We start from the raw sequence: 12,940 nt of genomic DNA, 5'->3' as shown, positions 1-12,940 counted from the left end.
GGAGGAAACAGGGCCGGAAAAGGTGGGGAGAAGCCTCTGTGGAGCCTCTCTAGGAATTTCCTGGGAGGAAACAGGGCTGGAAAAGGCGGGGAGAAGTCTCTGTGGGGCCTCTCTAGGAATCTCCTGGGAGGAAACAGGGCCTCCACCCTCCCTGTGGTTTCCCCATCGCATGCATTATTTGCTTTTACATTGATTCCTATGGGAAAAATTGCTTCTTCTTACAAACTTTTCTACTTAAGAACCTTGTTATGGAACGAATTAAGTTCATAAGTAGAGCTACCACTGTACTTTGAAAAGCCAATTAAAAATGGATTAAACAGAAACCCTACAGTTTTCGCTGGAAAGGAACTTGGCTAATTAGCTATATGTGTGTTGGACATTATGCTATTTGCATGGAAGGCTGTCAGGAATGCCAGTATTATCAACTTTTAGTGGGCATCACCAGTGGCAAAGGCCTCGTTCCACCATCCATGAATTGCAAGATTTAGCAATACTGCATGTAAGCAAGCAAACAAACACATTTGTTTTAATTTCTGCATAAAATAACCGGACCATAAAATCTCAGGAATCTGGGCGAGGTAACAAAATATGCTAGAGTTAGGAAATCACTGAATCTAAATAAATAAATGTAACTAGAATATAAAGCTTTTAGGGCTTGGCAGTGAAGTTGCTGTCCTGTCTTTTGATAAAATTGTCTTAGATCGGGGATGACAAACTCTATTTAATTGAGGGCCACATCAGGGTTGTGTTTGACTCGGAAGGGGGGGGGAATGGCCTGGAGATCATGGTCTTCTCAATGTCACTACTGTTGGTGACTGAGGTGGCCCGATGCTATGCCAATGAAAAGAGGCTCCCGAGCTCCATTTTCACTGGCGGAGGGTTGCAGGAGGCCTTGGCAGCTGAAAAGGGAACTCGGGAGTCCGTTTTCGCTGGCAGAAGCACGTGGGCTGGTCCTTTGCTGTTTCCAGGGTGAATCTAAGTACCCCGTGAGCCAGATCTGGCCCACGGGCCTTGAGTTTGACACCCTTGTCTTACATCTGCAGAACTGCAGAAAAAACAATTGCTGCCAACCTGCCTTCCATTGTGGACCGGCATACTGTACGAGTCAAAAAGAGGGCGATGAAAATATTAACTGACCCCTCACATCCTGGACACAAATTGTTTCAATTCCTACCCTCAAAACGTCGCTATAGAGCACTGCACACCAAGACAAACAGACACAAGAACAATTTTTTCCTGAACGCCATCACTCTGCTAAACAAATAATTCCCTCGACACTTTCAAACTTTTTACTAAGTCTGCACTTCTATTGCTACTAGTTTATTCTCATCCTTCCTATCACACATTTTCTCCCACTTAGAACTATATGACTGTAACTTGCTGCTTGCATCCTACGATTTTTATTAATATTGATTATTTCTTCATTGCTTATTTGAACCCTATGACAATCATGAAATGATGTACTACATGATTCTTGACAAATCTATATTTTCTTTTATGCACACAGAGAGCAGATGCACCAAAGACAATTTCCTTGTGCGTCCAATCACACTTGGCCAATAAAGAATTCTATCATGTCTTATGGGTGGTTCACAGTGGCACACAATGACTTCTGATGTTTCCCCGTAGACAAACCCATTTTCAGAATTTCTCCCAAGGATTTAATGCAAAGGAACGCACTGCACACTAAAATGTACACTGTGGGCATTTTGAAACAATCAGAAAGAAACAAGAAAACAAATACGGTAGCAAGCTCAGTGGGGAAATATTCTTTCTTTGCATGATTCTAACAGCCGTGGTGGCGCGGTGGTTGGAATGCAGTACTGCAGGCTAATATTTATTTATTTATTCATTCATTCATTCATTTATTTATCCAATACACAATTCATATTGAAGAGAATAGACATGTAGAAATATAGAATATTACTGACGGCAGAAAAAGACCTCATGGTCCATCTAGTCTGCCCTTATACTATTTCCTGTATTTTATCTTAGGATGGATATATGTTTATCCCAGGCATGTTTAAATTCAGTTACTGTGGATTTACCAACCACGTCTGCTGGAAGTTTGTTCCAAGGATCTACTACACTTTCAGTGAAATAATATTTTCTCACGTTGCTTTTGATCTTTCCCCCAACTAACTTCAGATTGTGTCCCCTTCTTCTTGTGTTCACTTTCCTATTAAAAACACTTCCCTCCTGAACCTTATTTAACCATTTAACATATTTAAATGTTTCGATCATGTCCCCCCTTTTCCTTCTGTCCTCCAGACTATACAGATTGAGTTCATGAAGTCTTTCCTGATACGTTTTATGCTTAAGACCTTCCACCATTCTTGTAGCCCGTCTTTGGACCCGTTCAATTTTGTCAATCTCTTTTTGCAGGTGAGGTCTCCAGAACTGAACACAGTATTCCAAATGTGGTCTCACCAGCGCTCTATATAAGGGGATCACAATCTCCCTCTTCCTGCTTGTTATACCTCTAGCTATGCAGCCAAGCATTCTACTTGCTTTTCCTACCACCCGACCACATGTAGTAATATATATATAAAGAAAAGGATAAAAGAAAAGATATAAAAATAGAGAAGATATATGAAAGGAAGAAAAGATATATGAGATAAAGGAGAGACAATTCTGCTGATGGCCGACCCCATCAGCAGTTCAGCAGTCCGATTCTGATTAGCTCAAGGTTGATTCAGCCTTCAATTCTTCCGACGTCGGTAAAATGAGGGCACAGATTGTTGGGGGAAACCAGTTAGAGAGTGTTGTAAAGCAGTGTGGTGATATATAGGTCTAGATCAGTGATGGCGAACCTTTTTTTCCTAGGGTGCCGAAAGAGATTGGGAGTGCCCATACCCATAATTCAATGCCTGGGGAGGCTGAAAACAACTTCCTCCGCCCCACGGAGGCCCTCTGGAGGCCGGAAATGGCCTGTTTCTCAACTTCTAGTGGGCTCAATAGGCTCATGTTTCACCCTCCCCAGGCTCCAAAGGCTTCCCTAGAGCAGGAGGGGAGGGTAAAAACGTCATCTCCCATCCCCTCCTCCCCGGAGGCTATCTGGAAGCCAAAAACGCCCTCCCAGAGCCTCTATGCGAGCCAAAAATCAGCTGACTGGCACACATTTATTTATTTATTTATTTTATTTGTTTTGTCCAATGCGCAATATTTATTATAGAGGATATAATCAGGTAGACTGTATTAAAGGGGGAATAGAGGAGAAAATAATAGAGTCTTCGGAGAGGGGCGGCATACAAATCTAATATATAAATAAATAAAATAAAATAAAGGAGTGAAATATAACTATGAGAGAATAGCAGAAAAAGATATAGGGATAGAAGAGAAGATATATGAGTTATGGGAGAGACTATAGGACAGGGGATGGTAGGCACTCTGGTGCACTTATACATGCCCCTTAGAAACTTGGTGAGGTCAACTGTGGATAGTCTAAGGGTAAAGTGTTGGGGGTTAGGGGATGATACTACAGAGACCGGTAGTGAATTCCACGCTTCGATAACTCGATTACTAAAGTCATATTTTTTACAGTCAAGTTTGGAGCGGTTAATATTAAGCTTGAATCTTGCTCTTGTGTTGTTGCGGTTGAAGCTGAAGTAGTCTTTGACAGGCAGGACGTTGCAGCATATGATCTTGTGGGCAATACTTAGATCATGTTTGAGGCGTCTTAGTTCTAAGCTTTCTAGACCCAGGATTGTAAGTCTAGTTTCGTAGGGTGTTCTGTTATGGGGAGAGGAGTGAAGAGATCTTCTGGTGAAGTATCACCATATGCAACTTGGAGCTGAGCTAGGGCCACTGCTCATGTGCCTGCAGATATGGCTCTGCGTGCCATCACTGATCTAGGTGCTATTTCTATTTCTACAAGGGTGAGTCAAAAAGTAATGCCATTTTATTTAGGACGGGCATAATTACCGACATAGGAACATGTAACATACATCAAAATGAAGCTGGTCCTCTGTGGATCATATCCCTACTTCTCAACATAGTCACCGTTTCTCTCGATAGCAGTGTTCCACCTTCGAATGAGAGTGTATATCCCTGCTTGTAAAAATTTGTTGACTGTTCTTTGAGCCACTTCTTCCCTGCAGTTTTCATTCATCGTCACTGGAACAATGTTTGCCTCTCAAACCCTCTTTCATGGGGCCTATAAGCCAGTGAGGGGCTACTAAAAATTTTACTACCTGTGGGCGTAGCTTATGGAGGACGCCCTGCATTTTTTTTCAACATCTTTGAATGTTATATTTTGTTATGAGCTGCCCCGAGTCTATGGAGAGGAGCGGCATACAAATATAATAAATTATTAATAATTATTATTATTATTATCTTTCACTGCAAATTGGGTGCTCTGGAGTGGAGCCCCATTTTCGCTACCCCACTGTGTTTCCCCCACCACCCATCCGGGCAGTAGCCCACCCCTGCTGTAACCTAAAGTATTGTCTTCAAACACATTTTGTAATCGTCTGTGAATGTCCACAGGGTTTCCCCCCTCAGCAATAAGGAATTCAATCTGTTATTTGTTTTTGACGCAACTCTAAGGGGGCAGCCATTTTGAATTTTCCTTGCGAGTCTACAAACCTGAAAAGTAAGAAACAAAATATTTCAGAATATAAATAATATAATCAGTGTGCTCGTGTCAGACTAATCTCATTGAATTATTTGACTATGTCACAAAGGTGTTGGATGAAGGTGGTGCCGTGGATATTGCCTATCTGGACTTCAGCAAAGCCTTTGATACGGTTCCACATAAAGAGCTGATAGATAAGTTACTGAAGATTGGACTTTATCCCTGGATAGTTTAGTGGATTTGCAGCTGGCTGAAGCGTAGATATCAGAGGGTTGTTGTTAATGGCGAGTATTCTGAGCTACAAGCGGTGTGCCACAAGGGTCCTATTCTTTTTAATATGTTTGTGAGTGACATAGGGGAAGGTTTGGTAGGGAAGGTTTGCCTATTTGCCAATGACTCTAAAGTGTGCAATAGGATTGATATTCCTGGAGGCATCTGTAATATGGCAAACAATTTAGCTTTACTAGATAAGTGGTCAAAGCAATGGAAACTGCAGTTTAATGTTTCCAAATGTAAAATAATGCACTTGGGCGAAAGGAATCCTCAATCTGAGTATTGTATTGGCAGTTCTGTGCTAGCAAAAACTTCAGAAGAGAAGGATTTAGGGGCAGTGATTTCTGACAGTCTCAAAATGGGTGAACAGTGCAGTCAGACGGTAGGGAAAGCAAGTAGAATGCTTGGCTGTATAGCTAGAGGTATAACAAGTAGGAAGAGGGAAATTGTGATCCCGCTGTATAGAGCGCTGGTGAGACCACATTTGGAATATTGTGTTCAGTTCTGGAGATCTCACGGGTCCAAAGACGGGCTACAAAAATGGTGGATGGACCATGAGGTCTTTTTCTGCCGTCAATCTTCTATGTTTCTATGTTTCTATAACAGGGAAAAATTGCAGGTATTTTTTATCAAAACTTTTATCAGAAATAAAGAAAATGGCATTACTTTTTGACTCACCCTTGTATGATCACATTCCTTCTGATGGTGGACAAAATAGGGGCTACTTGTGTAAGACTGCAGTTCTTAAACTTTTTTTTAAGGACAAGATTCACAAAATCAGTGTTGAGGAGATATAGTAAATGAAATCAAGAATACATGATCACTTTGGAGCGACTAACTTCCATCACTGGAGGTTTTAAAGAAGAGATTGGTCATCCATTTGACTGAAATAGGGCTGTGATGGCGAACCTATGGCACATGTGCACCGGTGGCAAGTGGAGCCATGCCTCCCGGCATGCAAGCCATTGTCCTAATTCAGCTCCAATGTATTTGTGCGCTCCAGCCTGCTGATTTTTGGCTCATGTGGAGGCTCTGGGAAGGTGTTTTCAGCCTCTGGAGGACCACCAGGTGTATGCAGAGTGACCCCTGAGTTTTCAAGGATGCACATGTGCAAAGGAAACGTGGAATCCTAGCAGATATCCAGTAGATACTCAGGAGATATGAGTAATGGTTCAGTCATACAAACCAGATACAGTAGAACTCCTCTACTTACGAACCTTTGCAGATAAGAACCGGGTATTCAAGATTTTTTTGCCTCTTCTCAAGAACCATTTTCCACTTACAAACCCGAGTCTCCGAAACTGTAACCGGAAAAGGCAGGGAGAAGCCTCCTTGGGGCCTCTATAGGAATCTCCTGGGAAGAAACAGGGCCAGAAAAGGCAGGGAGAAGCCTCCTTGGGGCCTCTCTAGGAATCTCCTGGGAAGAAACAGGGCCCGAAAAGGCAGGGAGAAGCCTCCGTGGGGCCTCTCTAGGAATCTCCTAGAGGGAGGAAACAGGACCTCCACCCTCCTTGTGGTTTCCCCAATCACACACATTATTGCTTTTACATTGATTCCTATGGGAGAAATTGCTTCTTCTTACAAACTTTTCTACTTAAGAACCTGGTCACGGAACAAATTAAGTTCATAAGTAGAGATACCACTGTACTTTGAAAAGCCAATTAAAAATGGATTAAACAGGAACCCTACTGCTTCTGCTTGAAAGGAACTTGGCTAATTAGCTATATGTGTGTTGGACATTATGCTATTTGAGTGGACGGCTATCAGGAATGCCAGTATTATCAATTTTTAGTGGGCATCAGTAGCGATACCATGGTACATTAAAGCATATAATATAGTATTTACGTTAGCAAATATCATAGTCACGTTAAACAGTCCGGTCATACACAGTCAAATCAGTCAATAACTGTCAATACATTAACAATACTACAAACCTTGCTTGTATAGCTTACCAATACATAAACTATCATCGAACACACAGTTCTTACTATAGCAAATACAATGAATCAGCTATGCCGAACAGAGATAGCTTCTGGAGCCTCGGGAGGGCAAGAAATGGGCCTACCGGACCCTCCAGAAGTTGGGGAATGGGGGAGTAAAGGCATGGGGGTCGTGCAGGGTGGTAGGACAATGCAGGGGGATCGCGCATTATGCACAGGGGATGGGGCGTGTGGGGAGGATTGAATTATGGTTGTGGGCTTGCACACACATACATAATAGTGTGCACACGTGTGCTTTCGGCACCCAAGGAAAAAAAGGTTCACCATCACCAGCAAGTAGGATGCTTGGCTGCATAGCTAGAGATATAACAAGCAGGAAGAGGGAGATTGTGATCCCGCTATATAGAGTGCTGGTTAGACCACATTTGGAATACTGTGTTCAGTTCTGGAGGCCTCACCTACAAATAGATATTGACAAAATTGAACGCGTCCAAAGACGGGCTACAAGAATGGTGGAAGGTCTTAAGCATAAAGCCTATCAGGAAAGACATAATGAACTCAATCTGTATAGTCTGGAGGACAGAAGGAAAAGGGGGGGCATGATCGAAACATTTAAATATGTTAAAGGGTTCAATAAGGTCCAGGAAGGAAGTGTTTTTGATAGGAAAGTGAACCCAAGAATAAGGGGGCACAATCTGAAGTTAGTTGGGGGAAAGATCAAAAGCAACGTGAGAAAATATTATTTCACTGAAAGAGTAGTAGATCCTTGGAACAAACTTCCAGCAGACGTGGTTGGTAAATCCACAGTAACTGAATTTAAACATGCCTGGGATAAACATATATCCATTGTAAGATAAAATACAGGAAATAGTATAAGGGCAGACTAGATGGACCATGAGGTCTTTTTCTGCCGTCAGACTTCTATGTTTCTATGTTTCTATCACTGATGTAGGGTCTCCTGCTTGAGTAGGGTGGGGTCAGGCTAGAAAGTCCTTTCCAACTCTGTTATTCTGTTAAGTCCTGTGGTGCAATCCTTGTATGGACATTACCTTTCCTCTTATCCTCAGATGCCGCTTCTCCTTGTGGTGAGTTTGCTGGCGATATCACAGCCTGGCCACGGAGCAGTCCATCTGAACATCACAGAAGGTAAGATTCCTCCTTTCCCTTCTATACTTATCCACTTGGGCCCTCTTTTTCTGGGCACTCCAGTTTTATTTATTTTATTTATTTATTTATTGGATTTGTATGCCGCCCCTCTCCGTAGACTTGGGGCGGCTAACAACAATGATGTAACAATCCAATCCAATACTAAAATAACTAAAAAAAACCCTTATTATAAAAACCAAACATACATACAGACATACCATGGGCCTGAATCCTGACTGTTGAGGGCCTAGATAATCGGCTTCTTCCAAGGACCGCTGGAACTGGAGCGCCACCACTTCTCAACAACCTTCCCCATAAAGGGAAGGTTGGAGACTGGGCGATAGTTGTTGAGAATGGCTGGGTCCAGGGAAGGCTTCTTGAGGAGGGGGCACAGAAGTGCCTCCTTATAAGGGGACGGAAAGGACCCCCTCCCCAAAGAAGCATTGACAATCTCATGGACCCAGCTCCGCGTCACCTCCCTGCTGGCCGAAACCAGCCAGGAGGGACACGGATCCAGCAAACAGGTGGCGGAACTCACAACTCCAATGGCCTTGTCCACTTCATCAGGTGTCACCAGATCAAACTCTTCCCAGACAGGTGGACAAGTACGGGGCCCCAGTCACCTCAACTGACTCATTGTCAGTCGACTCTGTTTTCCAATTGAAGTCGAGGTCCGCCCAGATCTGAGCAGTTTAATTATTTTATTTATTTATTTTATTTATTTATTTTGTCCAATACACAATGAGGGTTTTAGTGGGTATATATCTATATACACATAGTAAAATACATGATGAAGGATATAGAGGAGATACTCATAGTAAAATATATCTAAGAAATAATAGAAAAGAAGGTATAGTAAGAGAACATATCAATGAAAGAATAGAAGAAGAGATGTAGGAATAGAAGAAAGGTATAGGAGATATAGGAGAGCAATAGGACAGGGGACGGAAGGCACTCTAGTGCACTTGTACTCGCCCCTTACTGACCTTTTATCTTGTGTTCCTTGTGTTGTGCATCAGTAGTGGGTTCTAAATCCCATCACTACTATTTGCGCTACCAGTTCACCCATCCTGGGGGTGGGTGGGCGGAGCCTTCCACCACCACCGCTACAGGTTTGCTGAACTGTGCTTTTGTGCCAACCTGAAAAATGGTACATTCCGGTCAGGGGTGGGTTCCGTATTGTCCCACTGCCAGTTTGCTCAGTGACACAACCCACGGGCATGTGCAGTACTTAAAAAAAAAAAACACAAGATGGTGGGGCTACAGAGAGAACAGTCTTGGAGGTGTGGCAGGCCTGGGTTGCTGCTGGTTCCAGCGACCCAGCCCGCCAGGTTACTAACAGTTCTATAGAACTGTTCCAAATTGGGAGGAACCTGTTGTAAGTAGTCCACGTCCACCTCAGCTGGTCACAGATTTTGAGGAGGAGCCGGGTCCTTCTTGGTATCCTAGATCAGTGTGCTTGCCAGCTGAGTCTCAGAGTGAGAGTGAAGGGGAGTTGGAACCTGGGAAATCTGGGGGACCATCAGAGGCTGTAGAAACCCCAGCCACGATAGTTTCTGAGTCAGAGGACAAGGGGGACGTTGGGGATCAGGAACCTCTGCAAGATGCAAGAGTAAGGAGGTTCAGAAGCAGACATGAATATCTCTATAGATGGAGGTCTAGACATTGAATATCTCTATGGGACGTTGTGCCACTCCTTGACAGTATATAAAGAAAGGCGGATGAGAAAGGGGGCGTGGCAAGACAACGTTCCAAAAATGGAGATCAAAGACTGGAAGCTAGAAGCCGCTCCTAATCTTCCTGGATTCTGAAAACCTGCTTTTGACGGGAGCTAAAAAAAAACTATATCAGAGCTGAGCGAGTAACTTGTCAAAGCCAAGAAATAATGATTGAAAATTTATGACCCTATCTTGGCTGACATCCTGAACTTTGCTGATAGCGGCTGAATTGGCAGTCAGCCCTGCATTCCTATGAACTCATCTGTGTTTTAATAGCAGGTTACTTTATAAAGAGACTTGTTTAGGGTTGCTTATGAATCCGAGTTTTAATTGGGGATTAATTACTGATAATTGATCTGGCCGGGCAGAACAGAACACACCTATGATTCTGGTATAAGACAACATGCTACTATTTCTCTAGCGTGAACACCTGCCTAAGCTCCGCTCAAAATAATATCTTTATATGTAAATTGTCTAAGAAAAGACCCAAATGAATCTTCTGAGTCTGGTGTGATGGTGTGTGATGGAGGGAAGGTGGTAGAAAGGGGGCTTTCTGCTCCTTGTTCAGCAAGTCCAGAAATACAGTGATACCTCGTCTTACGAACTTCATTGGTTCCAGGACAAAGTTCGTAAGGTGAAAAGTTTGTATGACAAAACAATGTTTCCCATAGGAATCAATGTAAAAGCAAATAATGCGTGCAAATCCTTCAGGAAAATCCCAAACTTTAGAAGGGAGGTGAACAGAGGGCAGGGAGGAGCAGCGAAAGGGGGCGGGTGGAAGAAGCAAGGCTAGGCTAAAGGGTGAGTGGGAAGGAAGAAAGGCAAGGGGGGGCGCCCCTCCCTTTTCTTTCTTCAAAAGACACCCTTTCAGTGCCTCTGCAAGCACACTGTTCTCCTACTTTTGTTAATGCAAACTCTTTCCCCCTCCAAGCCGCCCCTCCCTTTTCTTTCTTCAAAAAAGTGGGGGAAAAGAAACCCCTTCATCCCAGCAGCAGCAGCTTGGGTTCGTAAGGTGAAAATAGTTCAGAAGAAGAGGCAAAAAAATCTTAAACACCGGGTTCGTATCTCGAAAAGTTCGTTAGAAGAGGCGTTCGTAAGATGAGGTACCATTGTACTTCACAAGAAGAGTCCTTCACTCCTCCTCTCGAAGCAAACTACCGTACTCCTCCAGACTTCAAATACTACGGTTAGACAATCTACAACTACGTCGCCTCCGAACTGATTTAACTGTTGTTCATAGAATCATACACCATAACGTCCTTCCTGTTAGTGACTACTTCACCTTCAACAACAACAACACAAAAGCACATAATAGATACAAACTAAATGTAAATCGCTCCAAACTTGACTGCAAAAAATACGACTTCAGCAACAGAGTGATCAATGCCTGGAACTCACTACCTGACTCTGTTGTTTCTTCCCCAAACCCCAAGATCTTCAACCTTAAATTATCTACTGTTGACCTCTCCCCTTTTCTAAGAGGTCTGTAAGGGGTGTACCTAAGTGCACCATTGTTCCTACCGCCCCTGTCCTTCTGTCCTATTATCCTTTTTACCACCTCTTTATACTTTGTTATGTTAATACAAACTATAATTCTATACGTGTATGACAAATATATAAATAAATAAAATAAAAATAAACTTCCAAGATACGCAGGCGAAGAAATTCAGGCTGGGATTTTCTATATTTTATTTATTTTATTTTATTTATTCATTTGTCCAATACACAAATACATAGGAAGAAAAATAGACATGTAGTAATATATATAAGGGTAAAGTGAACTTAGAGGAGAGGATATATGAAAGAAAGAAAATATATATAATGTGAGAGAAAGGAAAGACAATTGGACAGGGGATGAAAGGCACACCAGTGCACTTATGTACGCCCCTTACTGGCCTCTTAGGAACCCGGAGAGGTCAATCGTGGAGAGTCTAAGGGAGAAATGTTGGGGGTTAGGGGTTGACACAATTGAGTCCAATAATGAGTTCCACGCTTCGATAACTCGATAGTTGAAATCATATTTTTTACAGTCAAGTTTGGAGCGGTTCGTATTAAGTTTGAATCTGTTGCGTGCTCTTGTGTTGTTGCGGTTGAAGCTGAAGTAGTCATCGACCGGTAGGGCGTTGCAGCATATGATCTTGTGGGCAATACTCAAATCGTGTTTTAGGCGCCATAGTTCTAGGCTTTCTAGGCCCAGGATTGTTAGTCTATAGGCAAAACAGGGGCTCTAACGGAGGTTCACTCAGCCTCAATCCATCTGATATTTTTGAAAGGTTAAACAAGGAACCAGCACACAGGGTTAGAAATTGCCTCAGTCTTGTATTGTGATGATTTCCCAATAGGCATGAGTTCCTTGCGAGCTGTCACTAACAGACCGAGAAAATTCTAGTCCTTTATTTCTAGTCCTTTATTTATTTCTAGTCCTTTATTTTTGTTGTTTAGATAAATGTCTGTGCTGTATTTCATGGAGAGATAACTCATGCAGAGACCGTGTCTTCATGCTAAAAAAAGGGTTGAACTCACCTCAGACCTTGAAAGCTCATGATACAGCAACTGACCTAATTAATGGATCATTTACTTGTGGAATTTACTGCTGCAAAACAAGGTGGCAGCTTCTGACATGGATGGACTTAAGAGGAGAAAACAATGGGGAAATCGTGTCTAGTCTGTCGAGGAGAGGATTAGTTAATTGTTAATTGTCACTGTTAGGAAGTTTCTCTAATCTCCAGGTTGTGTCTTTTCTTTATTTAGTTTCCATCCATTGTTTCTTTGTCCTGCCTTTAGGTGCTTTGGAAAATAAGTTGACCACACCTCTTCTTTGTTGCAGCCCTTCAAGTACTGGAATAATGCTATCAAGCTATCAATACTGGAATAATGCTATCATGCTATCAATACTGGAATAATGCTATCAATAATGCTATCCTACTTTTCTCTAGAGCAGTGTTTCCCAACCTTGGCAACTTGAAGATATTTGGACTTCAACTCCCAGAATTCCCCAGCCAGCGAATGCTGGCTGGGGAATTCTGGGAGTTGAAGTCCAAATATCTTCAAGTTGCCAAAGTTGGGAAACACTGCTCTAGACTAGTCATATTCAGGTCCTGCAGTCATTCTTCATATGTTTTAATCTCCAGGTTTTTAATCACCCTAGTTGCTCTTCCCTGCACCTTTTCCAATGTCTCAATATTTTATTTTATTTTATTTTCGTAATGTGGTGATCAAACCTGGATGCAGAATTTCAGCCATGATTGTATTCATTCTTAAGGCTTGGTTTAATGCAGCCACAATTA

The sequence above is a fragment of the Erythrolamprus reginae genome, chromosome 2, assembly GCF_031021105.1.
Source record: "Erythrolamprus reginae isolate rEryReg1 chromosome 2, rEryReg1.hap1, whole genome shotgun sequence".
NCBI lineage: Eukaryota > Metazoa > Chordata > Lepidosauria > Squamata > Dipsadidae > Erythrolamprus > Erythrolamprus reginae.
Note: the sequence above shows the minus strand (reverse complement) of the source record.